Raw genomic sequence first — 27,661 nt, forward strand, 5'->3', positions numbered from 1 at the left:
AAGAACCTATTTTGTTTTTTAATTCGTTGGGTGGCAGGCAGGGACTGGAGGTGGAGAAGGGTGGCAGGGTTGAAGGAGGTGGGCTTCTCTGTGTAACAGGCGTTATAGGTTGTTTCTACCATCGTGTACTCATGTGGGAATAAATGACTGTTAAGTTGAATTTTTATGGATTGAAAAAACTGTTTATAACATTCACTTGGTAAAGAATTCAGTAACTCTCCACGTGAATTATGTATATTGAACAATAGGTTCCCCTTCCCTTTTTACCTAACTGGTAGCACACTGTACACACTGTTCTGTACCTTGCTCTTTGGAAATAGCACTGTAACCATAGGCAACCAACCACAAAAAAACCCGAAATGTTTTTTAAAGTGGGTGGTGATTAAATGAATTATGCTGTACCCATGAAATTGAATATCATGGAGACATTAAAAATGATGATGCAGGCATAAAGTATTTGACATAAAAATATATTAATCCTCTAAGGCCAAATGAAGAAAAGCAGCTTTTGAAATACAGAAATGTGTGTTGGTGTGTGTGTGTGCCTATGTGTGCACACGCACACGCATGTACATGCACATGCATAGTCAGAATTTTGGAAAGGTACACAAACACACAAAAGTGGTTGACTGTGGCCACCTCTAGACGACGGCATTCCAGATGCTATGTTTCCCCATTTATATGTACACTTTAGGTCTGGGATTTGCTACCATGTGAATTAATTGCATATTTGATTATTTTAGATCTGATTCTGTAACACTTTCACAGAATTAAAAATCAACAAATAAAAAGTATATATTAAAGTCCTCATCCCACACCAGGTCCCTAGCTCCCAGTTCTCGTTCCTAGATTAGGGCAATTGAGATTCAAAAGATCAATATATAATAGTGTTCTTATAATGTAGTGTGTATACGGGCAGGATGGAATGCTGTGGAAGCAAATAAGCTCAGTGTACTAATATCAGAGCTAGGAGAGAAGTCTGTTCCTTGTGTGAATCAGGCTCTCTCTGACTTTCAGGGCCTCGGATATGCTGTTCCCACTACCTGGAAAACTTGCCTTCCCCCACCTGTCTGTCTGTCTCTTACTCTCGCTTCAGGTCTCAGCTTATAAATTTCTTCCTTTAGGAAACCACTTTAAACTATGAGGGATTTCCATCCTGTGTGGTGCCAAAGTGTCCCAAATGCCTTGTAGCTCAGAGAGCATTTACACACTTTGCTATAGTGTCTTTTTTTGTTTTTTTTCTCTTTTAGCAGAAATCAGGAACCCTGTCTGACTTGCTCATTTTTTTCATCCCAGACTCTACACAGTGTCTGGCAGGCAGGTTTAGGAAAGGTCTATCTCATTTGGATCTCAAAAAGCAATACAAAAACTTCGTCCCCAACATTTATTAGAGCTGTTTGAAAGTGCACGAATAAAGTTGAATATATTAGTGGGTGGAAGATGATGGAAACTAGATGATTACTAGTATCCCAAATGGACCAAGATCTTATTCAATTTCAGGAAAAAAAAGTAACTGTAATTTGGGACAGGGGATTTTTGAGAAGGGTATTTTTTGCCCCTCAAAAGAGACATAAAGGAGAGCATAGCCTTTTTTATTTTTTCTTTCCAAGCTGGCTGCAGGTGCGTCTACGCTTGATACCTGGAACTCTTATTGCAGAAGATAGCATCCTAACTGATATATCTTTTGATATCAAAAGGCTAATTTCTTGGACCATCTGGAGACAGACATCAGCTATCTGCCAACTTCAGAGAATCCTTCCAGACACGCTGAAGAGGAACCAGCCAAACACTGGCTTCCCAGGGTACCTATCCAGGATTGTACAATTTCCTCCGATATCCACTGGAGGGCGCTACTCCACTGCAGAGATCATCTGCTATTGTCCACTGAAAGTGAATGTGAATCCTTTACAACGCATTATTTATTAAAAGTCCTCATAGCACAAAGCACCTACGTGTCAAACAGGTCCAGGACTTAGTTTTGTGGGCAAAAAGGATAAGACAGAAATGACAATGATCCGGCCCCAGCCTTATATTCCTCCATGCCTGGCCTGAGGACCCCAAGCATCCTGGTATGCTGCCTTCCATGCTAATTTGTGACTAACACAAGCACAGTGTGATTGCTCTTCCTGAAGTGACATGTACTCTTCAGCAACTCTATGTAAAGAATGCCATAACCTGGGACCGAAGGATTATCTCAGGCTGTGAAGTGCAAAAGGCTAATTATACACATCATTGACTGTTTCCTCACCTGTTCCACCACCTTCGTGTGCAACTTTTCAATCCAGGCCTGTCCAATTTCAAGTCCTTTCTCTTTCCTGCAAGTAAGAGCTTCCAAAGCATGGAACACAGAAAACCTGTGACACCCGGAATATTTTTGGTGCTAGTTGGACATTAAAATTTTAATAGAAATGTGTGTGTTTTATTTGGAAATAAACGTATAGCATATCACAGCCACATCAAGGCCTTTGTGGGATGAATGGGGAAGAGAGTTGACATTACACCTTCCATGGAAAATCACCCTAAATTTGCCTCTAAATAGCTCTGATTTTTTCGCCAGATTTCCTCCCCTGTTGGCAATTGCCCAGTTTCTCTCTAGTTTCTCTCTCTCTCTCTCTCTCTCTCTCTCTCTCTCTCTCTCTCTCTCTCTCTCTCTCTCTCTCTCTCTCTCTTTCCCTCCCTCCCTCTCTCCTTCTCCATCTCTTATCAGACTTCTTGTTTCCCCAAGAATAGAAGCCACCCCTCTGCCATCTGTTTTTACAGATGCCAACTCTAAGCTTGATTTACATTATTTCTACCAGAAACCATTTCTGCAATAAAGGACCCTCCTCAGAACAAAGTTTTTGGATGACAGGAGGACATTGTAAACAGCAATGATTTTTCACTCTTGGAAAGCATTCAAACAAGTTGTCCTATCCCCAAGACACAGAAAATGTAACTATATTTCAGGGAGAAAAAAAAGCCATTCTTAGTCTTGTCGGGTGTCCTGAGCATTTTGCCACAGCATCTGGGGAGAGGACTCAGGGATGAGAAATTGGCTGATAGGAGATGGGATGTAAACTCCATGAAGCTGTGTCAGAGAGCAAAGAAAAGGGAGAATTGGAGGTAGATGGTTAAGCTGAGCACTGCCCAGCTGCCTGCTCCGGTAGCTTTGTGAGCTATGGCGTCACATGACAGTGGGCTTCCATGCTGAGTCTGTAGAATGGCAGCTCTGTCACTTTGTGCATGTCTCCTAACTTCCCAGGTCTCAATTTACTCATCTTGAAAAATGGAAATGGTACTATGCATTCTGAGTTGTCCTACGAGGATTAAATGAGAGAATACATATAAAATCATCAGTAGTGTGGCACTCTATTCATTTCATTCTTTTTATTTCATTTTAAAATTTTATATGAATATGTGAAATCCTTTAAACATTGTATTTTTTTTATAGTTGTCTTTTGTTACTCTGATTTTCCATTTCAATCTTAAAACTCATCCCGTTTTCTGAAAATACTAGGAATAAACAGCACAGTGGTATCGAGAATTGTCAACAGCCTTAAAAGTAGTGAATGAGTTCTGAGAAATGGTAACCCAATTTATTTCCTGTGGTGTGTGGCCTGTGCCGTCTACAATGAGGGATGACACTGAAAAACAAGTCACAATTTCCCTCCCCTTTGTTATCTCATAGTGCAACAGAAAACTTTACTTGGCACCTAATACACGATAGCCAAATTGTGATACCTACTTTACTAATTGCAGATTGGAAGCGAGGTTTCAACAAATACTTGATGACGCTTACTGTATTTCCATCCGGGTTTCCTGGAGTCTAATGGCTGATGTATTCACAGACATCATAAAAAATGGACTATAGCTGATGAATTAGAAGTCTTTACCTAGTACAGCAGGAAGAAAGCTATAAAGAAGAAAAGGATTCACACGTCTGTTGGTTATCTGTATGTCTTCCTTGGAAAAGTGTCTATCCAGGTCCTTTGCCCAGTTTTCAGTTGGATTGTTTGTTTGTTGTTGCTGAGTTGTATGAATTCTTTATATATTTTGCATTTAGCCCCTTATCAGAAGTATCCTTTGCAAATATCTTCTCCCATTTGGTTGGTTTCCTTTTTGTTTTGTTGATGGTTTCTTTCGCTGTGCAGAAGGTTTTCACTTTGATGGAGTCCCATTCATTTGTTTTTTGCTTTTGTTTCCCTTGCCTTTGGGGTCAAATTCACAAAAACCCCTCTGAGACCAAGGTCCATAAGTTTCATGCTCATGTTTTCTTCTATGCAGTTTATTGTGTTGGGTCCTACATTCAAGCCTTCAATCCATTTGGAGTTAAATTTTCGTGTATGGTGTCAGATAGCAGTCCAGTTTTGTTCTTTTGCATATGGCTGTCCAGTTTTCCCAGCACCATTTATGGAAGAGGCTTTGCTTTCTCCATTGTATATTCTTGACTCCTTTGTCAAAACTTAGTTGCCTGTCAATGTGTGGGTTTATTTCTGGGCTCTCAATTTGTTCCATTGGTCTGTGTGTCCGTTATTCTGCCAATAACTTGCTATTTTGATTACTGTAGCTTTGTAGTATAATTTGAGGTCGGGTGGCAGAGGGTGTGATACCTCCAGTTTTGTTCTTTTTTTCTCAGGATTGCTTTGGCTATTTGGGGCCTTTTGTGGTTCTATGCAAATTTTAGGATTTTTTTTTTTTGGTTCTATTTCTGTGAAAAATGCCGTTCGGATTTTGATAGGGAAAAGATGTTCAACATCACTAGTTATTAGAAAAATGCAAATCGAAACCAAAATGAGATACCCCCTCACACCTGTTAGAATGGCTATTTTAAAAAAGAGAAGAAATAACAAGTGTTGGAGAGGAAGTGGAGAAAGGGACCCTCACACACTGTTGGTGAGAATGTAAATTAGTGTAGTCACTGTGGAAAAAAACGGTATGGCAGTTCATCAAAAAAAATAAATCACAATAGAACTACCATATGATCCAGCAATTCCTCTTCTGGGTATTTATGTGAAAAATATGAAAATTCTTATTCGTAAAGATATATGTACCCCTATGTTCATTGAAGGATTATTCATGTTGGCCGAGATATGGAAACCACATACGTATCCATCGACAGATGATTGGATAAAAAGATGTGGTACATATCTACAATGGAATACCTCTCAGCCATGAAAACATGAAATATTGCCATTTGCCGTAAAATGGATGGATCTTGAAAGTATTATGCTAAGTGAAATGTCAGACAGAAAAGGACAAAAACCTTATGATGACACTCATATGTGGAATGTAAAACAAAAACAACAAATGAACTAACAAAACAAACAAACAAACAAACTCATAGATATAGAGAACAGCATGATGGTTTACCACAGGGAAAGGGGATGGGGAAGGGTGAAGTGGGTAAAGGGGATCAAATATATGATGACAGAAGGACAAAGGCTTTGTGCGGGGAGCATGCAATAGAGTACACTGAAGTTGAATTATAATCTCCTACACATGAGGGTTACATAGTGTTATTAACCAATGTTACCCCAATAAATGTAATTAAAAAAAAAAACAAGAAAAGGAATAATTCAAATAGGTTGAAAATTAGTTGTCAAGGAGTAGGAGGAAACCAGGAGAGTCATCTCCTTGTGACTGTGAAAATGTTTACTTATGTTGACAGTTTCGCTAAATCATTGGGTTCAGGAATTTAACTCTGCCAGGATTGATTTAATCCTGTCCGAACAACATCTATGAATTTAAACTCTAAAATAAAATAATATAATTGGCCAGCTTGTATGAATTCAACAGTTAATTCACCCAGCAAGGACTTACTGAAGACTCACTGTGTGTCATACAGTTTGTATTTGGGAAAGTTTAAGTAAGTCATCTAATGTGCTCTCACCCTGAAGCGAGATCAGCGCATAGGATAATAACAAGTTGGCCAAGATTCATTAAGAAGCAAGTAAGTCAGGAGTGGAAGGTCTGCCAGGTTCTAAACACAGGGTGAGGATGAAAACCACAAATCTCCCTCTAAGTGAAAGGAAGTTTGAGTGTAGTGGTGGTGTCATAGCTATCCTTTACGGAGGCGTCGGTTGCCCAATAAACACATACCGAACACCTCTGTGTACCCGACTAGGCTTTCTGGACAAGGAGAAGAACCAAGCCAAGGCTACAAATGCTTCCAATCTGTGGGACAGACACTTATACAGAAATGGCATTAGCAAATATTTTGACAAGGGCTCTGACAGGGATAAGAAAAAGAGGTACTGGAAACACAGAGTAAGACTCTATGTAACACCAGGCCGAGGGGTGGGCAGGTGTGACAGGCTGCAGAAATGCTTAACACGGTCAGGCATGTGGAGCTAAATAGTGATGTGGTCTGGTTTCATCAGTACGTCAGTCCGACATGCTCCCTGCAGCTTACATTAGCCCAAGCTCCCACCTACAACGTGCCACCAGTTTACATTCAGAACCGGTGCCTCTATTAGTGCTGTCACTTTCCACACGGCTTTCTGCTTCCAGACTCACTATAAAGTGACATAGTTGACCTGCAAGCCACTTGGTTTCAGAGCAGCAACTTTGAGGTCTGACTTAACACTTAACGGGGTTACTTTTTCCTGGTGGTGTCCTAGGTTTTCCACATGCGAACCCTATGGGAAGGATAATGCAGGTCTCCTCAGGAAGGACAGGTATACCTCAGCAAGTAAAATGTTAAGTGATGTGTTGTCATAGTAAGTGGATAAAGGGCTATCTTTGGTGACAGACAAACCTGGGTGTGAGTTCCAGCTTCATCACCAACTACTGAAGTTTCCTAACACCTTTCAACCTCTTCCCTCACCTGTAGAAGGCAGGGAGCAGGTACTAATAAATACCTCCCTGAGTAGTTGGGATAGAAAAAAAATGTACCCCTTGAGATGATCTGTTTCTGTTTCCTCCTTATTTAACTGTGACCTCCCAGAGGTCAGGGGCCTCATCTCCGTCATCTCTGTGCCCTGAAAGCCACCGAACCATGCCCAGCCCAGAGTGGCTCTCCATCCAATTTCTTGTGCCATTTTTCTGAACAAGGGTTCAGCTACTGCTCCAAAGTGGTGATGTTTATCTTGGAGATTCTTGCAGATCTTGGAGTTTCTTCCTTGCACGCTAGAAGTCTATGAAAACTGCTTATATGCCAACATTGATGGGCGTCTCCACAGAGGAAAGATATTTTGCTCCATTGTGACTTTTGCTGTCATTTGAGTTTTTGAGCTCCACTTGGCTGGAGCTTGAGCCAGAAATACACAGATGATTGGAGAGGCAAGCTGGGGGCCTTTTAGAGGTACATATTCTTTACCAGAAAGATTGGAAGAACGTGAACAGTGGTTTCACTTAATACATCTGCCAGTGGCTTGCTGCAATATTGCCGTCAGAGCCCAACCCCATGGTCATGTAAACCATGGTAAGTTGTCTCTTTTGCCACTGTGACCTTCCAGAGGCCTAGAAATGTATTTATTCCTAGCACTCATGACAGTGTCTGGCACATAGAGGGCATTCAATAAATTCTTCTTGAATAAATGAATGAGAGCTTTGGTGAATTTTACACAATTCTACAGGGGAGGTAACAGACTAAGCGTAGTTCTAGAGCAATCCCGGTGTCATACAACTTGCAATGGAGAGAAGCAGAATTCCATCCCAGGTCTGCCTAAATCAGGAAGCCTGCAGTCTTGTTTGTGTTGGCTTTACTAGACTCTGGGAGACCCTGAAGCTTCTCTTGGCCACTTTCTATGCTACTCAGAAGCCAGAAAGGAGCCTTCTTTAGGATGGACCTTGTGTTCAAAGCGCATTCGTACATCAGATTATCCACGCAACAAGTATTTATTATGCACTGAATATGACTAGGCACCCCTGAAGCAAACTGACAATGTTCTGGCTCCATTGAAGCTTATATTCTAGTTCAAGGAGTCAACATAATAAAAAAAAATGCAGACCTTGAACAATGCAATGGTTCTTAAATTGCAGTTACTGTGTTTTTAGTGAAGCAGTACCCAAATCTCTGTTCTTTTGGAGCAGTTTGTGGGGAGGCTGAATAAAAGGTAAAAATCAAGAGCAGTACCTTGATATTGAGCTACGTGTGCTGCCTTGTTGCCATGTGCATGGATAAGTGAGTCCTTTCAGGTACGAGGAGCCTTGAGCCAACTCAGAGTCTGCTTATCCAACACAATTCCCAAGTTTCTCGTGCTAATGTTGGTCGCTTGGCCCGGCCTTCCAAGGGATGTGGGACACATCACTGACCAGAGCGGAGTGGTAACTTGTCTGCACCCTGAACATTAAAGTTGTTACTTCCGTGATGTTAAATCAATGGTCCGAGTGATAAAAAACATCTCTGCTGGTTCTTCAGAGGACACTGGTGAAATCACCGTGTCAATTCATCCAGCATGCCCAGAGTCTCGATGATCCCTCTTTGTATAAAGGTAGCTAACATTAAGAGAAGAGGGAAAGAGAATAAGAATAGAGAAATTGCTTATGGGGAGCTGAGACCTTATTTTGTTGGCCCATATTTGTCCACTGACCAACTTATCTGTAACCTGGAATTTGCGAGGGGTGCTGTGATAACCCCTCTCCATTGCTGTAATGCTCATATAATCTGAGAAAGTGAGAGAAGGGGAAGGAAATGTCCATAAAAAAGTAAGTAATGTGTTTAAAAATGCATAACAATGGTACCTGAGAATTAATTACCTGAACAAGGTAAGTACGTGGTACATTGCAAATGAATTAACTAAAGGAAAGGAAAGTGCATGATATTGTGTTATTTATTTTACTTATTTTTATCCATGCAAATAACGGCACGTGATATTTTTGAATTAAAAAAAATTATGCAAGTAAAACAGTATAAAGATCCTTGGTTTGGGGCTGGCCCGGTGGCTCAGGCAGTTGGATCTCTGTGCTCCTAACGCTAAAGGCTGCCGGTTCGATTCCCACATGGGCCAGTGGGCTCTCAACCACAAGGTTGCCGGTTCAACTCCTCGACTCCCACAAGGGATGATGGGCTCCGTCCCCTGCAACTAACAACGGCAACTGGACCTGGAGCTGAACTGCGCCCTCCACAACTACGATTGAAAGGACAACAACTTGACTTGGAAAACATCCTGGAAGTACACACTCTTCCCCAATAAAGTCCTGTTCCCCTTCCCCAATAAAATCTTTAAAAAAAAAAAAAAGATCCTGGGTTTTTTGGAACAAATATCTGATTAAATAGCCAGTGCCTCAACTCTCCTTCACCAACTCACAGGCATGGCTTCGAAGAACAGAAAAATACTTTAGTGGAGAGTGCTTTTGACTGACACATTCTTTCTCTGGCTATGATATCATTACAGATTCAGTCATGTCAAATTATGTCAAATTTTATATTTTTATTTTTTGTTAGATTATTTTTTAATTTTTATATTAGTTTCAGGTGTACAAAACAAAATAATGATTAGACATTTACACCTCTTACAAAGTGATAACCCCCCCAAGTCTACTACTCCTCTGACATCATATATAGCTGTTATAATACCATTGACTATATTCCCTATGCTGTATTTTACAACCCGTGAATGAATCTATATATATATTACTATAGTAGATTAGTAGAATAATATTGACTGTCAACTATAATTATATATGTATATATGTCTGTATATATATATGTATATATGGGTGTGTGTGTGTGTGTGTATATATATATATATATAATTATAGTTGACAGTCAGTATTATTCTACTATTCTACTTCAGCTTCGGGTATACAGTACAGTGGTCAGGTATCTACACAATTATGTCAATTTTTAAATACAAACTGGGATTCCATAAACTAGTCAACAGGTGTTTCATGCATACCTACTATGGGCTTAACATTAAGTTAGGTACCAGGGGCACAGGAGAATGCTAAATCATGTTTTCTGCCTTTAATGATCCTATAGCCCAGTTGGGAAGACAGTGCATATTACTTACCTCGTACACTGGTAAACTGAAGGCAGTTTGGAGTAGGGTGAAAGGTATGGGGGTCTTGATTCATAATATACCTTTGATCACCACTTACTGGTTTGGGGACTCTGGACGTGACCCTGGAGAGGTGAAACCTACCTCCCCAGATTACCAGAAAAAACAGAAATTACTGCTATACAGAGTACAACCAGGTGTTATTTGTCGGGTACCTTGTGGGAGCATCAGGGATTAGCACATGGCTATCAATATACAGAGGGTGCCAAAAAATGTATACACATTTTAAGAAAGGAAAAAATTGTATTAAAATTACATTGATGGTAACCACTTTGAGCCCCTCTTGTAATTGAAGAAGTCAAACGTGACTTGTATTCGTCCTTTGTTAATGGTATATATTGAGTATTACAATTTTAATACAATTTTTTTCCTTTCTTAAAATGTGTATACATTTTTATGGCACCCTCTGTATATTAGGCATTATTAATGATCTGCATTTTTTTTTTTTTAGATTTTTATTGGGGAAGGGGAACAGTTCTTTATTGGGGAACAGTGTGTACTTCCAGGTCTTTTTTCCAAGTCAAGTTGTTGTCCTTTCAATCTTAGTTGTGGAGGGCACAGCTCAGCTCCAGGTCCCGTTGCCATTGCTAGTTTCAGGGGGCACAGCCCACCATTCCTTGCGGGACTCGAGGAGTTGAACTGGAGACGTTGTGGTTGAGAGCCCACTGGCCCATGTGGGAATCGAACCAGCAGCCTTCGGAGTTAGGAGCATAGAGCTCTAACTGCCTGAGCCACTGGGCCGGCCCCCTGATCTACATTTGTATGCTCAGAAAATGGCAGTGGGGAATAATTCAATGCCACCTGATCCATACAGACAGGACAAACAGAAATCCTTAAAACAGATTCAATATTGATCTAACAATGTGACAGGCTCGCTAGCCCCAAAAAACTCAGTCTAGCAACACAATAGGTTGGTAAAGGGGCTTGCCACTGGAATCAGAAATAACCATAATTAGGATGAGAGGTGTATTTTTGAGGGCTAACTATGTTCCAACGTCCATTTTAATCCTTACAACAACACTGTGAGGTACGCACTGTTGTTATGGCCCACGTACGTGTAAAAGAGAAAACAAACAACAACAACAACAACAACAACAACAACAACGCTGAAACTCAGGGGCTATTGAACTTGCCCAGAAATACACAGCCACTTTAGGAAGGGGTCAGGATTCAAACCAGGGCTCTCTGATAGCAGCTCTTAAGATTTACCAGAGACTACTTTGCTAAGTGTTTCACATCTACTACTTAGCTACTTAATCCTCACAGTTACACAGTTCTTTATTACAAAGTACAGTTCTCACCCAGAAAATAAAAGCATTTGCATACAAATTTTTTTTTCAAATCCAGAAATACTCATGTTTCCAGAAGAGTAACCAGCATCCAGCATCCAGCCTACGTTTGGCTTCTCTCTGTTACTAAGAGCTCCTTTAACATTCTTTTGCCATGAAGTAAAGGACTGCCCCTGCATAGACAACAGCAGAGACCATAGAGAACAGAGCACCAAGCATAGTAGAGTTTCTGCGTTGATCCAACACACACAGATGGCGGTGACTGCCTGCAGCCATGGATTTCTAGAGACGAAGTACTTTAAGTTTACAGTAGGGGACTTGAGGTTTAAAAGGAAGGTAACTTCAGGGAATCTGAGTCCTAATTTTACTCCTGCGGGTCAGCCGGAAGAGGCGTACAGAAGGTAGAGTTCTCTTTATGATGGACTGGTTAGGTTCTGTCTCAGGGTTACTTGACTCTGTGGAGAGAACCGGGTCAAGTCCAGTGGCTTGCTGACTCGCTAGAGCTGATGATTAAAATTACATTGTATTAACTTACCAAAAAAATGACTTACATTAAAAATAAACGTAAAATTCTCCAAACTCATTGCTTCCTATTTATTACTTTTTGCTGTTGTCTAGGTTCTTGTACTGTAGTATGGAAATGTTATGTAATGCTATGCAAATGCACATCTTTTCTTAGGTATGTATTCTGTGACTACACATTGGTAGCTTGAAACAGGCCACAGGCCGTGGTGGGGACATTTCCAGTACACACGGAGATCAGGAAGTCAGGGTTTGATTTACTCTCTAAATTAAGAAGTGATGCAAAAATGTCAATAATATAGATTAAACTAAAATGTATTTTGCATCTGTACCATTGCACTGTGAATAGAATAGCCCACAAAACTGAGGAACTAAAGCCGGACCCAGCTGGGCCCCGTGTACTCAGCATGCCTCCGGGATGCCCTACCCCCATTCTGTCTGGCTTCACTCTGCAGCTTGAGCTCAGAACGCCTCAGAGATGCCCTGCCTCCATCCAGGTGGGCTTCACACCCCTGTGGCTGAGCTCAGAATGCCCCCGGGATGCCCTGTCCCAGTTCCGGCTCCTTATCTTAGATCACCTTGTAGATGCTTGCTAATTACAAACTCTATGGCTTAGAGTTTTCCCAGATTACTCCACCACCGTTCCGGGACCACTGGCTGACACAAGAGATACTATGACAGAGGGGGGCATCATGAAAGGAGAACAGACCTCCAGGATGTCATGCAACCTCTGGGAGAGTGCCCTGATTTTCCGTTAAATACCCCCAGCCGGTCTGAGAATGTAAGGCAGGTTTTGGAGGTATTAACCTGCTGCCTTCTCTGACCACTGGTGCTCTGATAATAAACGCTTGTTCTATTGGCTGAACGGCGCAGGCGGCACGAGCTCCAGAGTCCTTTGGCCTGTGGTTACAGTTTCTGGTGACCCCGATGGGACCACCTCGAGGTTTCTCCGGTAAGCCTTTTGGCTTGCGGAGCGTCTCGGGGCCTGCCTGGGCTGGGCGGATTCCTTGGTGCAGGACCCAAGCTCTGGAAGCAGCTGCTGGTTGATTTTGCTCGCCAGAGGGGGCTTGCACCAGGGCCCGCCTGTCAGGGTCGCCTTTCTGTTAAGTTGGTATAGAATAAGCGTTTGCTCTGTTTTCCTGCCTCTAGTTACTGGTTCCGAAAGTGGGGTGGCCCAGGCATGCGCCGCTGAAGGATTTTGCACTCACCATCTGGGCTCCTCTCTGAGGGCCATCTGGAGGTCGTACTGGCTCACTGGAGCCAAATAGGTGACACTGCAATATCCAACAGGACATAATGCCCCCACCAGTGAGAGGTTCTGTTTGCAAGCTTACTCTGGATGTGGAAACGCACCTGTGGTTGGTAACTTTGTTTCCCTGGAAGCGGGCCCATCTGCTGCACTGTAAAAGCCACCACGTCTGGGTTCGGTCTTTGGGAATCTGGTGGTCTTAAGGCCACATCTGTTTCTGGTTTAGCCCACTGGCCGACTGTCTGATGGTCGACGGGCCATATGTATATGGAATAAGATGATGTCGCGTCCTAAACTGTCACCTTGCTAGGTCTGTTTTCTGTAACTGGTGTTCGGATCCAAATCTGATTTTGTTTTTTTCCTGGTATTTGTCTGGGTTTTGTCTGTCTGATCCAGGGAATATTTAGGTCTGCGTGTCAAGTGTGACTGCCTTTGTTCCAACTCAATAATGGAATCTAAAGTTTCAATCCCGGCCAGGAGCCCACTGGGCAAAATATCAGGCTATTGGCAAGATTACGGCCATAAGCCGTTGACCAAAAAGAAATTAGTATTCTATTGTAATACTGCTTGGCCAATGTATATATTAGATTCTGGGGAGCGCTGGTCGCTCAATAGTTCATTGAATCATTACTTGTATACTGTTTTGTAACTGGAATTGTTCTGTTACAGGTCTGGGAAATAGGATGAAATTTCTTATGTACAAGCCCAATGGTCAAGGGAGTGTTGGGATAGTCCATGTAAAGTAAAAGAGAAATGATTGCACCTTCCACCACGAAAAAGAAAGCATAACCGCTGGTGAACCTGTCTAGGTTTAGCAGCAGCATGATGGCTGCAAAACGCCAAGAAAGTTTGGAATTGGTATGGATTAGACACCAACTCTATATTCAGAAACTTGGCAAAAGTGGAGGTCTTAACAAGTTGTTGTTTTGTGTTTTTTTTCTCTCTCAGTGACTTTCAAGATCTAGGAAATAACCCGAAGGTTAAACCACAGCTAACTACTACTGTCTGAAGCTGACGTAACTGAAAGAAAAAAGGTGGCATTTTTAAAAACGAGCCGCTAGTCAGTCTCTCAATCCGGACCTCCACCCTTTTGTTCCAGCCTCTTTGAAACTGTGCAGGACAATTGTAAGACCTTAGGTCCTCTCTGCAATTGTTACTAGTTCGGTTTATATGTGTATGATCTCTGATATCTGTGCTTGTCTGTGTTTTACATGTATAATGTAGTGTTTTTGCCTCTGGATGGTATTACCAGTTTATGATATTTGATTGGCTTAAAGAAAAAGGTTACGCGCTTACATAAATTAGAAATAAATAGCAAAAAACTAACCCAAGTACTTTTCAGGTTCATGTGATCTAAGAAAATATTTGACACTAAGGCTGGTTTAACTCTTGGCTGAATTAGAAATGACTTTGAAGGTTATTAATATTAAATATGGTATCTTTTTACCTGGGTTTACAAAAATAAATTGATGTTGTGTCTTACAAAATTTGTCAAGAAAATAGCTTGGGTAATAATTACCTTTGAAATCTCATAGAGTTAAGAACTAATAAAATGTTAACTGAAATAAGATTTTAGATGAAATTTTTTATTAATAATTATATAGAGTGGATGTCTGGACATGGTTTCTCAGCATCTGTTGGTAACTTAAGATTTCAGGTTTACTAAGTTGTATTAAATGATAAAAATTATTAAATATCTAGGTACTTCAAAATAACAAACTGCTGAAATATTAATTTTTGGATGAGTCCGAGTTCATCTATTTCTGTCTCCTTGTCACAATGATATAGGTGATGTTGGATCTGCTAGCAGTTTCTGAGTGTGAGCCGGGATCGTGTCTCATGAAGCCGAAGAATGGAAACACGGACCAGGGAGAGACAAAGAGTTTTAAAAAGAGGATAGATTATTAGAGGCAGGAGAAGAGGTTGCAGCTCCCTAGCAGGAGGGGGGTCCCGAATGGGGGTGCCCCGTGACTGAGGCAAAAGCTCTGACTTTCATACCTTCCCTTGCCTGCTTGGGGAAGGGGAGCTGTTTAAAGAAGGGAACTAGTCTGAAGAAGGGAACTGGCGCCTTCTAATGAAATTCATCTACCAGGTTTGTTCTGCTTGTCCATCCTAAAGGAATTAGCAAAGTAACTTACTCTTATCTATCAGATCTGCTCCGTTTGTCAGGCCAAAAGGAATTTTATGATTAATCTTAGGGCGTTGGTACATTATGTCTTGGAGCGAAGGAGTGATTTCAAAACCTGAAGTTTTAAGATATGACTGTCTTTGTTTATTCCACCAGGGACCTCCCTGTCTACCTAGGGACATGCTAACTCTCCTGTATCAACAAGAATGTTAAAAGGTAAAGATCTGTTAATAAATATACCTTATATTTTATTACAAAAGCCTATGCTTTTGAGGTTTGCAAAATATGTCCCTGGATTTGCCAGTGGAAATACTACCTGCTGCTTTTAGTTGTCAGCAAAATTAAGCTTGTGAAGGTTATGGATTCTAGTTAATATGAAGGAAATAATGATGTGTTTTCAAGGCAGGTATACGGTTTGGAAATACATATTTGAAGAGATTGAAAGAAAGTAATTTGTCCTAAGGATGGTAATTTCTGAATGAGTGAAAAGAGACAAACTAAGAGGAACTGGGAAAGTTATAGAAGGTTTATAAAGGAAAATCTTTAAAAAAATTTATGTATGGTTAAGCTAAATGCGATTAATTAAGTAAATTTAAATATCAAAAGTAAGCTGGTGCAAAAGTAGTGGTAGTGGTTTTCTCTCTCTGCTAAGTGAGACAAAGTCTATTACAGGACTATTGGTCTGCTACTGATATTATGAAAAAGTTTTCTGCCTGAAAAGCAAAGATTATGTGTCATCAAAATATTTTTCTATGTTTTCTATTGTCTTACTTAGGTCTTTAGTTACTCAAGAGAACTGAATCTAAGAACTAAGTTCTGCTAATAGTTATGTAAACTTCTGTATTTTACGACTGCTGGAGTTCATGTGCCCTCCTCTGCGTCAGAGTGTAGGCCAGGAAATTTGCTAAAATGTCTTTAACAACGAAGACAAGGAAAATGAGGAAAGAAAGGAAGAGTAAGACTGGAGACGAGGCCAGAGACAGGCCAGATTTTTGGCTGCAGTTCCCTGACAGGCAAGGTCCAGGGCCCCCTCAGGGTCACCCCACCAACCCCAGAAGAGGAAACTCCAGATAAAGGAGTCTGCTCTGGATATGGAAGCCCAGACCACTGGAGTAAGGAGTGTCCTGATCCTCCAAAGTAGTTGTGCCCACTATGAAAACTAGAAGGGCACTAGAGGAGGGAGTGCCCGCTGTTCTGAAGGGAGCAGGGACCAACTCCCTCCCCCAAAATGGCCCTCATCACTGTTGGGCCTGAAGTTCCCAGTGGCTCCCACGCTGTTGTCATCACAGGGGAGGAACTGCGGGTGACCCTTGACGTGACAGGTAAGCCTGTTGATTTCCTGATTAATATGGAAGCCATGTATTCTTTCTTGACCGCTCACTCTGAACCTCTTTGTTTCCTCTAAAACCTACTCATTGTAAAGATAGATAAAAAGCCCCTAGATTTGGGCTCAGTTTACTCAGCGGGTTCCTGACCGTTGGCCTATATCTTAGAGGAAACGTAAAACGGGCAAATCAGACTTAAGAAGCACTCTGGAAAAGTTTTGTCAGGAGACCTCCAAGCCCTGGCTGTCACTGCTGCTCATTACTTTAGATTCTGACCTCAATTCTATTATTTCCTATGTTATTAACTTGAGAGAGTTCCAGCAGGCACTGAAAAACATACAGGGGACTGACACCTCCCCCAGGCTCTAGGCATTGTAGCCCTGGAAAGCCAGGGGACCAAGTACTATTGGAAGCCAGAGGGGAAGGGTTCTCTAACAGACCAGTTAGCTCCTAAACGGAAGGGACCCTTTGCAGTTTTCCCGAGCACCCCAGCAGTTGTCGGGCTTCAGAGAGTCAGAGGCTGGGTCCACTTTCCTCCAATCAAACTTATTTCATTTAAGTCTCCACAGGACTCCCCGAAACAGGAAGACTGCCACGCCTATTCCTGTGAGCCAACTGAAGACCCGCAGCTCCTCCTCATACAGAACTGTTGGGGCTGCTCATTATTGTCTCTCTACTTGTGCCCCGTCTGGGAAGCCCATTGAACGCCTTTTGGCTCTCCTTTTCCCCAGGCTTCTCTAGGGAGAATATGAAAACTAACATCTGTGTAAAATTTTTCTGATATAAAGCTAGGTATAATAGCTTCTCTGACTGCTGGATATGCCATAAACAGCCCCTCTCCCCGCTGATAGATTAGCAAGAAACTCTAGTGCTCATAGGCAGGGACGATGCCCACGCTCAGCAAGAAGCAGCCAAGAACGGTCATCGTCCCCTACCCTTGCAACCATACTAATTTTATAGGAATCAAATGAATAAAAGACTGGGGGGAATTGAAGGAGGGCCCAGCTGGGGCCTCTGTACCCAGAATGACTCCTGGATGCCCTGCCCCCGTCCAGGTGGCCTTTACACCCCTGTAGCTGAACTCAGAATGCCTCAGGGATGCCCTGTCCTGGTTCCAGCTCCTTATCTTAGAAGATCAACTTGTGGATGCTTGCTAATTACAAACTCTCTCGCTTAGTGTTTTCCCAGGTTACTCCACCACCATTCTAGGACCACTGGCGCGCCACAAGAGATTTGATGACAGAGGGGGCATCATGAAAGGAGAACAGACCTCCAGGACGTCATGCAACCTCTGGGAGAATGCCCCGATTTTCCGTTAAATACCCCCAGGCTGTCTGAGAATGTAAGGCAGTTTTTGGAGGTGTCTTCTCAGACCACCGGTGCTCTGATAATAAATGCTTATTCTATGACCCAACTCCTGTGTTGATCTATTGGCTGAGCGGCGCAGGCAGCACGCCTCCCCGACTCCTTTGGCCTCCGGTTACAGAACTAGCCTTTGGCTATTTGAAAACCACTGTCCAATTCAGCAAAGAAGCCGCCAGAGTCTTTGATGGATTACTGAACTTTGATATAAGTCTTCACTTGTGTTCGAGTTCCATCTTACTTGTTAACAACAAGTTAAAACCCAAAATTCACTTCAGAACTACATGTGGAGAGACGTGTATGTATGTAGTAGGATATATTGGGTCAGTACCCTCAACTCGCCCCCACTGCCTTCACCCCCTCCCAACGCCCCCTCACACTGTAATGTAAGCCCTGGCATTTATTTCTTTGTTGTAAAGCAAGTGCCTGACTGAGGCTTGCATGTCCCCAGGCGTCCATCTCCGAGAGGCATCCATTTCAAAGATGAGTGTCTCCAATAAACACATGGCCAGCCACAGGTCTAGATAAAGGGCCAGGTGGCTCACCCCACTGAGACTCTGTTGTTTTCGAAATTTTCGTTGATGTCGATAACTCATCATTTGGGCTACTTTTTTTTTCTCTTCCTGAACTTGCAGTTCAAACACTTGTGTTTTAAATTCGCCAATAAATTGTGCATCAGGCAAAACCTAGGCCCCACTCTCAACCCCAATCAACACAGAACCCCAGGATCTGACTCTCTTTCTCTCGCTCTCGTTCTCTCGATCTCTGCTGTCACTGTGTGGCCCTGAGGTACGCTGAGCCATGCTGAGCCATTTCCAGGTCTTGTAATAAACCTGTATCTTGTCAAAGTTTGCTGATGGTTCTTGCTGAGGGCATCTTGCTCTCATAATAAAAACCACAATGGCCGCCAGTCCAGCCACAACATTGGTTATTAGTAGGCTGAGATTGGCGAGAAACACACACCAAATAACCTGGCCGCCCAGCACTGACTACTGTTTCCAGAGCAGTGCAAGTGACATCTGACGGGATGGTTAGAGAAAGTGGGCCACAAGGCCTACAAGCAAGAGTGGAGGTGGGGGACAAATGGAGGAGGAGGTGGAGGTGGCAAACGGGGCAGAGGTCAGGCCATTTCTGTGAGTACAGGTGTGAGAAGATATATCTGATGTTTACTTTGGATTTGTTTGCAAATTTCAATGCATATTCTATGCACATCCAAGGATATACGTGTACACATACAAATAGATATTCAAGCGGATAAAGTGATGGACTTGCTAAATTTTATTGATTCATTTTTAAACAGATGAACGCATAGACAGAGCAACAGGCACAGTGACTGTTCAAAAATTTTCAGGAACACTGGTTAGCTGTTTCCCTACTCCTTGTACTCAAGTGGCAAATACATTTTTCTGGATTTCTTAACCATTGCCAAGAAATAGCTATATTTTAATTTCTATTTGTTTTGAATAAGTCTGAATTTTATAAAAAGCCAACAGTAGTTCTACTTCAAGGCCTGGCACATAGTGGGTGCTCTTAGTCTATACATACATAGACATATATTGAACATTGATATGTCAGAGGCTGTACTGAGGACTCGGAGGTTAGAAAGAATTGGTTACAGTCCTTACCTTCAAAATACGTACAGAGATTAACAAACAAATACAACTTATGGTGTGACTTTGAGGCCGGAATACAAGTCTGTTCCTCACGTGAATCGCACTCTCTAACTTCAAAACCTCGTATATATTATCCCCCCTCTCTGGAAAATTCTAGACAGGAAAATTCCACCTGACCAACTCCTATTTTTGTTGTCGTTGTTTTTGTTATGTCTTACATGGCAAGTCTCTTGCTTTGAAAGACGATAGCTTGCCCCATCCAGGTAGGTATAATCAGCACATCTTGAATTCCCCCATCGCCCTGAGTGCCTACCACAACTTGTGGTAATTTCTTGCTTCGTTGTCTGCCTCCTCCAACATGCTGTGAGCTCCGCAAGGACTGAGAGCAGGTATATATATCGCAGAGCCTACCTCACGACCTGGCATACTAGTATGAGGAAAGGCACTATGACAGCTGGAAGCCTCAGTTCACATGATGAGGCTAAGAGACAGATAGAAGTAATGCGTCTACATCAATTTCCTATTCATATGCCACAGTTAAAGCCGGATGCACAGCACAGCTAAAGACTGGAAATTGAATGATAGAGCTTCTTTCCTTAGCATATGAGTACTAAATAGTGCCAGATCTTATTCAGCTCAGAAAAAGAAAACTGGAAATAGAATCTGGGCGCCATGATTTTAGGAAAGATGTCCTTTTTCATGAACAGAGACACACAAACAGAGACAGGTCTTTTTTTTCTGCTTGACAGTGCTCTTTCCTGTTGTATATAATTCCGGGAACACATACTGTACAGGAAAGCACCCCAACTTCTGGGGATCTTTCCCAGACACTCTGAGGAATAAAGCATCACCCATCTCAAGTGTTAACGGTAAAATCATCCAACACTGTGACATTACTTCACAATGTGCGATGGAGGGTGATATTCTACTGCTGGTACCACCTTCTATAGCAGGACCCCGTGAGGACTAAGTTTAGTTAATGTCAATCGATCATTTTAAGTCCTCAGAGCACAGAACACCTAAAAAGTAAAAGAAGGCCGTCCAGTAGATGTGAAGACATAGAAGAAAAGATGGAAAGGGCACCAATCCTGTCCCCTCTCCCCATTTCCTTACCCATGGTCCCAGGGTAGACTAGCTTCCCAGGAGTCCAGGAACGCTTCTCCTCCACAGTGATGAGTGACTAACACAGGACACAGAGTTAAAGATTTCTCCAGTACAGCTGGTCCCTCTGGGTTCCTTGATGTCTCATCCCACAGAGACGACAAGATTAGAAGATGAGGATAATTATTATAACCATTTTAGAGATGAGGACCTTGGAACTGAGGCTCAGAGACGCTCCTTACCTGGTCCAAGAACTGGGGCTTCTTCTCTGTGCTCTCACAGCACCCTGTGCTTTCCCTAGCCACACTGTGCTGTTGTAAGGTGACGGTTATTTGTCTCTTTCATCCACCAGATGGGAGTGATAGGGGCCTAGGCGATGCATTTTGTTCACTGCTCTATCCAAGCATGGAGAAGAGTGCTGGGCATCAGGTAGGCATAAAATGGAGGAGAGCTGGGACAGCGAAGGGGCCGAATGGGGTAGAATGAGGTTCCGTCTAGGATGATTCCCTAGCTTGGTGTTTAGATGAATGAGGATATGAGCATGTCCTGGAGGACAGAGGAGAAATAGTGCATGTTGTCTGATGAGCCTGTTAAAGGGGGAAAGAGCACCTAGCTTCCTGTAGACTTTTGACTTAATATTCCTTTTACGCCATCACTGGACATCTGTGACTCTTCGCATTCCGTGGCCAAAAAATGGCACGTGAGAGGATGTACACGAGCGTGTCTCAATTCTAGAGCTGAGTACAATTGTGACCAATTCTAGAGCTGAGTACAATCGTGACTGTTTATCGATGTCTTGATCTAATAAGAAAATAATAGGAAATTATCATTGCGTGCTTGCTGGGTGTCAGTCACTGTGCCAAAACATTACATGCGTGACCTCGTTTAAACCTCACAATGAAGGTGAGTGTGGATTCTTACAGATCTTACACAGCCAGACAGCAGTAGGTGGAAGAACTGGGATTTCATCCCAGGGCCATTTGCCAAGTCCTTGCTCTTTACTTGAAGTAAGAGATGCCTGAAGCATGGCATACAGACTACTGTCAGTGTCCAAGATGACTTTAACGGTGCATGGCTAAACATTTTGAAAATATATGACTTTTCAGTGTGTTGTATTTTTTGTGCCATGGAAAAGACAACTAACTCATAAGTCAACCTTGAGGCATTCTCTGGAGGTAGGGCGCAAAACACTGATGTCACGCAACCTGTGCCAAATCCCCTAAAGACACCTTGCAACACCTCTGTCCTTTCCGCAGCATTCCTTACTGGGCCTACGCTGCTGCTTGTCACTTCTCTTTCTCTCCAATTCTCCATCTCAAGACACCTGGGAGGTCATGGCCTTTTCCCAAAAGCTCGTCCAGCTTCAGCTTCTAGCACCATCTCCCACCTCATTTCACCAGCACAGCGGTCGCGTACGTGCATTGTCACACATGGAAACCAGCCTAGGAGCCATACACGGTATGTCAGGTGAACAATGCTGCCTGAAAGCAGCCTTTGATACAGGTTTTAGGCCAAATAAACTCATGAATGGTATGTGCACATGGCACACAGAAGCAGTACACAGTCAGTACTCACTTTGAAAGCCAAGTCACTCTTACAAAAGAAAATAAGTCATATATACATGTATACACCTTTCTTTGTACAGAAACACTGATGTGGTAGAAGCATGAAGTCTTGAACCATTTTCTTTCTTAGTGTCTCTGGATCCTATCCACACAATAGAATATCACATGGCTGCAAATCTCAGTACAGTTTGGTATTTTCTGACCAACCGGATGAGTGAACCCTCCCCGGGCACGTTCTCCTTCCAACTGGCTCTTTTCTACCTCAACTAAACTTCTAAATGGTGAAGGGGCTGGATTGAGCTATTCCAAATAACAAACGACGAAGTTGGAGGAGCAGGGGGACATGTTGGAGACACCAGTTGGTAAACTCTCTCCTCTGCTCTGTAGTCCGGGGGTGATGCAAAATGTGGCCAAGAGATTGACAGCTGATAGAGTCTCTGTGTGATAGTACAGTCATGTTATTTGCAACGTACATGGAAACACATAAGTATTTAGTTGATGCAACACTGAGCATATTTATTTGTACTTTACTCCTTGGAAATACAATTGCCATTATAGTGAAAAGGTGGAAAACTTTAAAAATCCATCAGAGGAGACTGATTAAATACATTAGGAACCATCTACATTTCTTAATTCTACGAAGCCATTAAATGATGAATTTATACATATCATTGTACAGGAAAAAGTACCTAACACGTCCTGTTTGATAAAATTTCAAGTATCAAGAAGTTTCATATAAATTGATAGTGGTTTTGTAACATACAACCTAGAAAAACACACTTTTCTACTTATTAAGTATCTATTTCTGAACACTCTTTTCTGAATACTCGAACGACAAAGGAATTTCAAAACATCAAACAGGGCGTACAGTGCACAGACCCCTTTCTCATTCTTCAGTCTCGCCGTCCACCTACCAAGAGACAGTTTCTAACACAAAACCAAGGAAAATGACATTACTTTTGAACGAATCTTAAACATGCTCTTAAAAAACACATTAAATGAACACCTTGGATAAAATAATGCTTATCTCTAATGCGCAAAAATGTGAATTCCTACCTAACACAGAGACAGAGACAGAGAGAGAGAGAGAGAGACAGAGAGAGAGAGAGAGAGAATGAGAATGAATAGAAAACGTCCTGATAAATGTTGACAAAACTCTTTGGACATAGGCGTCCTACATACTACCAGATGCAACTGTTAAACACAGTCCTATTCACGATAGCACCTAGCCGGACAGTACATATGAATAATCTGCGACTGACTTGTCAGAAATGTACGAAGAGTACTCAATATAAGAGAGGTAGAAGGAGACTTGAGAAAGTGGAGACACTACTTGCTCATCGGATTGGAAGATGATCTCTACACAAACGTGTGCTTAGTTTCTTGAACGAAGCAAGTCCGTTGAAAAACACTGCAAGGGCATGGGTAGCAGCTTGGGGCAACGAGACAGGTTCACCGGTCCAGAAACAGACCTCTTTCACGCAATAATTCTACAAGCACGGAGGTGGCTCCCTCTAAGGCACCCGGACGCATTTCAGGCGCTTGTGGCCCAAGTCCCCTGCTCCTCTTCGGGACGCGTTCCGGAGGGGCTTGCGCTCCTTGGTGGCCACCGTCGACCTCTGACGACAGCACCGCGCACGGTGCCCGCATCCTTGCAGTGCCGGGCGACGCTGTAAACGCCGCTCGGAGACGGACGCGTGGAAACTGCGCGCCGCAGCTGCTGCGCAAGCTGTGCAGCGCGGGGTGCGTGTGGGGTGGCCGCGTGCCCAAGCCCTTGGCACCCCGCAGCAGAGCCGAGCGCCCAGCCGCGAGCGCGGAGCGCGAGGCGGGGGCGAGGAAGCGGCGCTGCTGCTGCTCCCTGAGCAGCCTGCAGCTGCGATCCAGAGCTCACAGGTTTGCGGGCCCGGCTGAAATTGAACCGCGCCGCAGTGGCGGCCCCTGGTGTAGAGCGCCAGGCCAGGGTACCCGAAGGTGTCCAGCGGGAAGGCGGCGGCGGCGGCGGCGGCGCACTGGCAGCTGAGGCCCCGCCGCTTCCCGACCGTCTCCCGCTGCGCTCCCAGCCCCATCACGTCGAGGGACTCGTCGGGCTCCGGCGGCCTCGGGGATGCCAGCGGCCCGTGGAGCCCGCCTCCCGGGGCCGGCCGCCACAGCCTGGCCGGTGCCCTCCTGGCCGACGCCAGCCTCCTCCCGCCGCGTGGCTCCCCGCCCGGAGTTGCACAGGTGGGCGCCGAGCGCCGGTGGCCGCGGTGGCTGCCCAGGCGGCCGCAGGATCCCCGGGCCGCTTTCGCCCCCGGGGCCGAGCGTTGGCGCCTCACCCTGCCCAGGGTGCCTGCGGCCTTCCAGGCCTGTGCCCACCGCCCCTGATGGGCTAGTGAGTTACTGAGCCGCCTCATCTGCCACTTGTTGAATGTGATGTACAGAGACCCTTCCCTTGACCCTATCAAAACAGCCTTTGCTGGCCTGAATTTCAGTCCTAAGGCAGTTTTTACTGAGCACCTGCTGGACACCAGCTCCCGTGCTGGACTCCGAGGACGTGGACAAGACTCAGGCTTCCCAAAACACTTTCAGTCTCTGAGGGTCAGCTGTCCAAAAACAAAGTAAGTAAAATAGTGTGTTGTTTGCCACGACAGGGTATTACCGTGTAAAAAAGGCCCAGCTGCTCGCTGCACTAAAGCCAAAACTCGACAGGCAAGGTTAGTGGAGAGAAAAGTAGATTTTATTCCAGAATGCCAGGATTAAGGGCAGACAGTGGACTTCCGCTCACGAAGACTGCCTTGCTCTCCCAATATTACTATCAGGTTAGTGCAAAACTAATTGCGGTTTAAAAGGTTAAAAATAATTGCAAAAAACGCAAACACTTTTGCATCAACCTAATAAAAGGTTTCATAGACATGCAAGGATGTGCTTCACGGTCACCCTCACATAATCAGAATGTGAACCCACATGTTAGTGGAACTGTCGAATACAATTAACCTCCTTCACACTCACAACGAGACAGCTCTGTCTGGTTTTCTGGAGTTGTTTTGGCCACTCATCCCCAGTCCAGCCCACTCTGCAGCTTAGTCCTTTGTGTCTCTCCTTTGCATTCTCATGATACCCCTAAAAGCCTGAATTCTTCACTTTAAGGTCTTTCATGTAATTTGTCCATGTGTCTGCCTTCAGTAGACACTGAGATGCTTGAGGTAAAGGATCAAGCTGTGTTGTTTTTAACTTCAGCATCCAGAACACTTCCTGAATCTTGGTATACAAGAAAACTAAACATAAATACAAGGAGTATTTGGAAATTATTGGAAATGAATTTAGAAGTAATATAGATATAATAAATCCAATTCCTCTCTGCTGTATTAAATGTACTTCAAATATGTTCTTGAATTTTCTTCCCAGTACATTTGGAATATAACATATAATTCCCCTTTTGTTAATGACATTACTGGGACCCAGAAAACTTCAGGACTATTTCCATGGTCTCAGGGCTGGTAACAGAATGAGCATGGATATAGGCAATCTCAAGGTGTGTATGGACGACGTAACAAGTTTCTTAGCAGAAGGTGCTATAGAAACATACAGTTTGCCATGTTACTCCAGTAAAATTGTTATTTTAGGCTCAGGAGAAAGGTCTGGGCCTCATTCTCACCAAGTGGCCAATCTTGGTAGTGCCGACAAAGGGGCGGCCCAGTAAGTTCTTAAAACCTGAGTAACCCCCTTCGGTTGCGCCCCACCCCCACCCCCAACCACTCGCTAAGGTTTACAACTTGGCCAGATTTTCAATTGTGGTTAATGATGCCATAAGCAGGGTAAGGAGGAGAATGCCCAACCTCACAGCCAAGAGCAGCCCAGGTATCTCTGCTACCTTTGGTCCTCATCCCCCGCCTCACCCCGCCGCCTCGGGCCTCCATCCTCACCCTCACTGTACCCACTAACACAGCCACTTTGGTGAAGGTGCCAGATGTGCATGGCCGCCCATTTCTCTAACGCAGGGTCAAGAGCCTAGTGGCCAGAAAGATCACCACTAAAAAAAAAAAAAAAAGATGATAGGCATGTGAAACAGGCTCCAAAGATCCACAATCAAATATGACACCCTGGAGCCCTTTGTATCACACAGTGAGATGGAGCTGGGTGCCCAGAGACCTACGGGAAGCAATGGGGACTCAGTTGTGAGGGTGCCATAACTTTGTTCCTGGACATCTTGGAGTACTCAGGCCTGCAGCAGTACACCAGGGGCTTCCACTGAGGGCTTGGTTCAATTTCAGCCTTGTCCCCACTAGCCTCTAAGTTTACTGATTGCCTTGTTTCAATCCTCCAAGTGTAACACAGTATTTACACAATTATTTTTTACTTAACAGGCACCATGCACATTAATCATGCCCACAAATAGGAGGAAAGCACTCTTACTGTGCTGAATTAAACAATGAGGAAGCTTAGGATCACAGATTCACAAACTTGTAGGGGAACACACAGTGAAACAATAGGAACACCAGAATTCAAACCTAGGAATTCTGACTCCAGATCCAAGCCCTAGTAGCAATGAGATCGCGAAAGCCATAAAATTGCTCTTAGCCTCAATTTCCACATCTGTGAAATGGGAGTAACTGTAGGTCCTCTGTACAGACGTTCAGAGTAAAGAAGCAAAAAGTACTTTCTTTTTGTACTCTTTGGACAGTGGCAGAATTATTCAAGAATAAGCAACACAGAAAGGTAAAGCATTTAAAATATGTGTTCCCAAAAGTTTATTTAGTTGTAACATTGTAGTTCCAAGATTTTAAAGACACAACCAATAGGTTTCTGGTATGTTTCCTCAGATTAATTTTATTCCCACTATATTCTGTTTGAGCAGATGACGACTCCTTTCATGCTCCTTTGAGAGCTACCAAGGGGCTGACTATAGCCACTGTTTACCGTCAGACATTGGGGAAACGCCTAAGTGGAGGGAGCACAGTTTCAAGGAGTAAGGAGACTAGGTGATGGAGATTCTGGGAAGATGGTGGCAGTGGTGGCTGCATAGTTTTGTAAATCTGACCAAACACACATATTAAAACAGAACAATTAAACAGCAAACACCAAAAACAAAAACGCATGTGCAATGTTTGCAACAAATGCAGATTACAAGTTATCCCCCGAAATTGCCAAATCTAAGTGGGTAAGGACAAACCACCAACCCATATTACCTCCATCAAAAGCCACAGCACAATAAAGCCAGCATTTAATTTTATTCATCAAAAAGGCATTACAACTTGGAGAAGGGGAATCTCAACTCAGGGGCAAAGGCAGGCCCTTCTGAGGGAGAAGAGGGCCTGGAATGAAGGGCCAACAGCAGGTAAGTGCTGAGTGGTGGATTCTTGGGAAGGGGAGGCTTCAACACTCAACGCTTTGGGTGTTGGCTCACAGAACTCGTGGAAACCTCACAGGTAGCCCTGGGGGCAGATAGCCCCTTCAGGGCAGTGGTTGTTGGTTCCTTTCTTGGGACTCATGAGGATGCACTTGGAGGGTCACAGCACAGGATTTGTAGGGAGGGAAGGGATGCTCC

The 27,661-nt window shown here is 43.5% G+C and overlaps 1 pseudogene; it reads right to left on the reverse strand.

Moving 5' to 3' along the window:
* Positions 1 to 23,671: 23,671 nt before the first annotated feature.
* LOC117016078 (centromere protein V-like protein 3) lies at positions 23,672 to 24,530 on the reverse strand (annotated as a pseudogene).
* Positions 24,531 to 27,661: the final 3,131 nt, after the last annotated feature.

Source organism: Rhinolophus ferrumequinum, chromosome X (assembly GCF_004115265.2).
Source record: "Rhinolophus ferrumequinum isolate MPI-CBG mRhiFer1 chromosome X, mRhiFer1_v1.p, whole genome shotgun sequence".
In the NCBI taxonomy this organism is placed as follows: Eukaryota; Metazoa; Chordata; class Mammalia; order Chiroptera; family Rhinolophidae; genus Rhinolophus; species Rhinolophus ferrumequinum.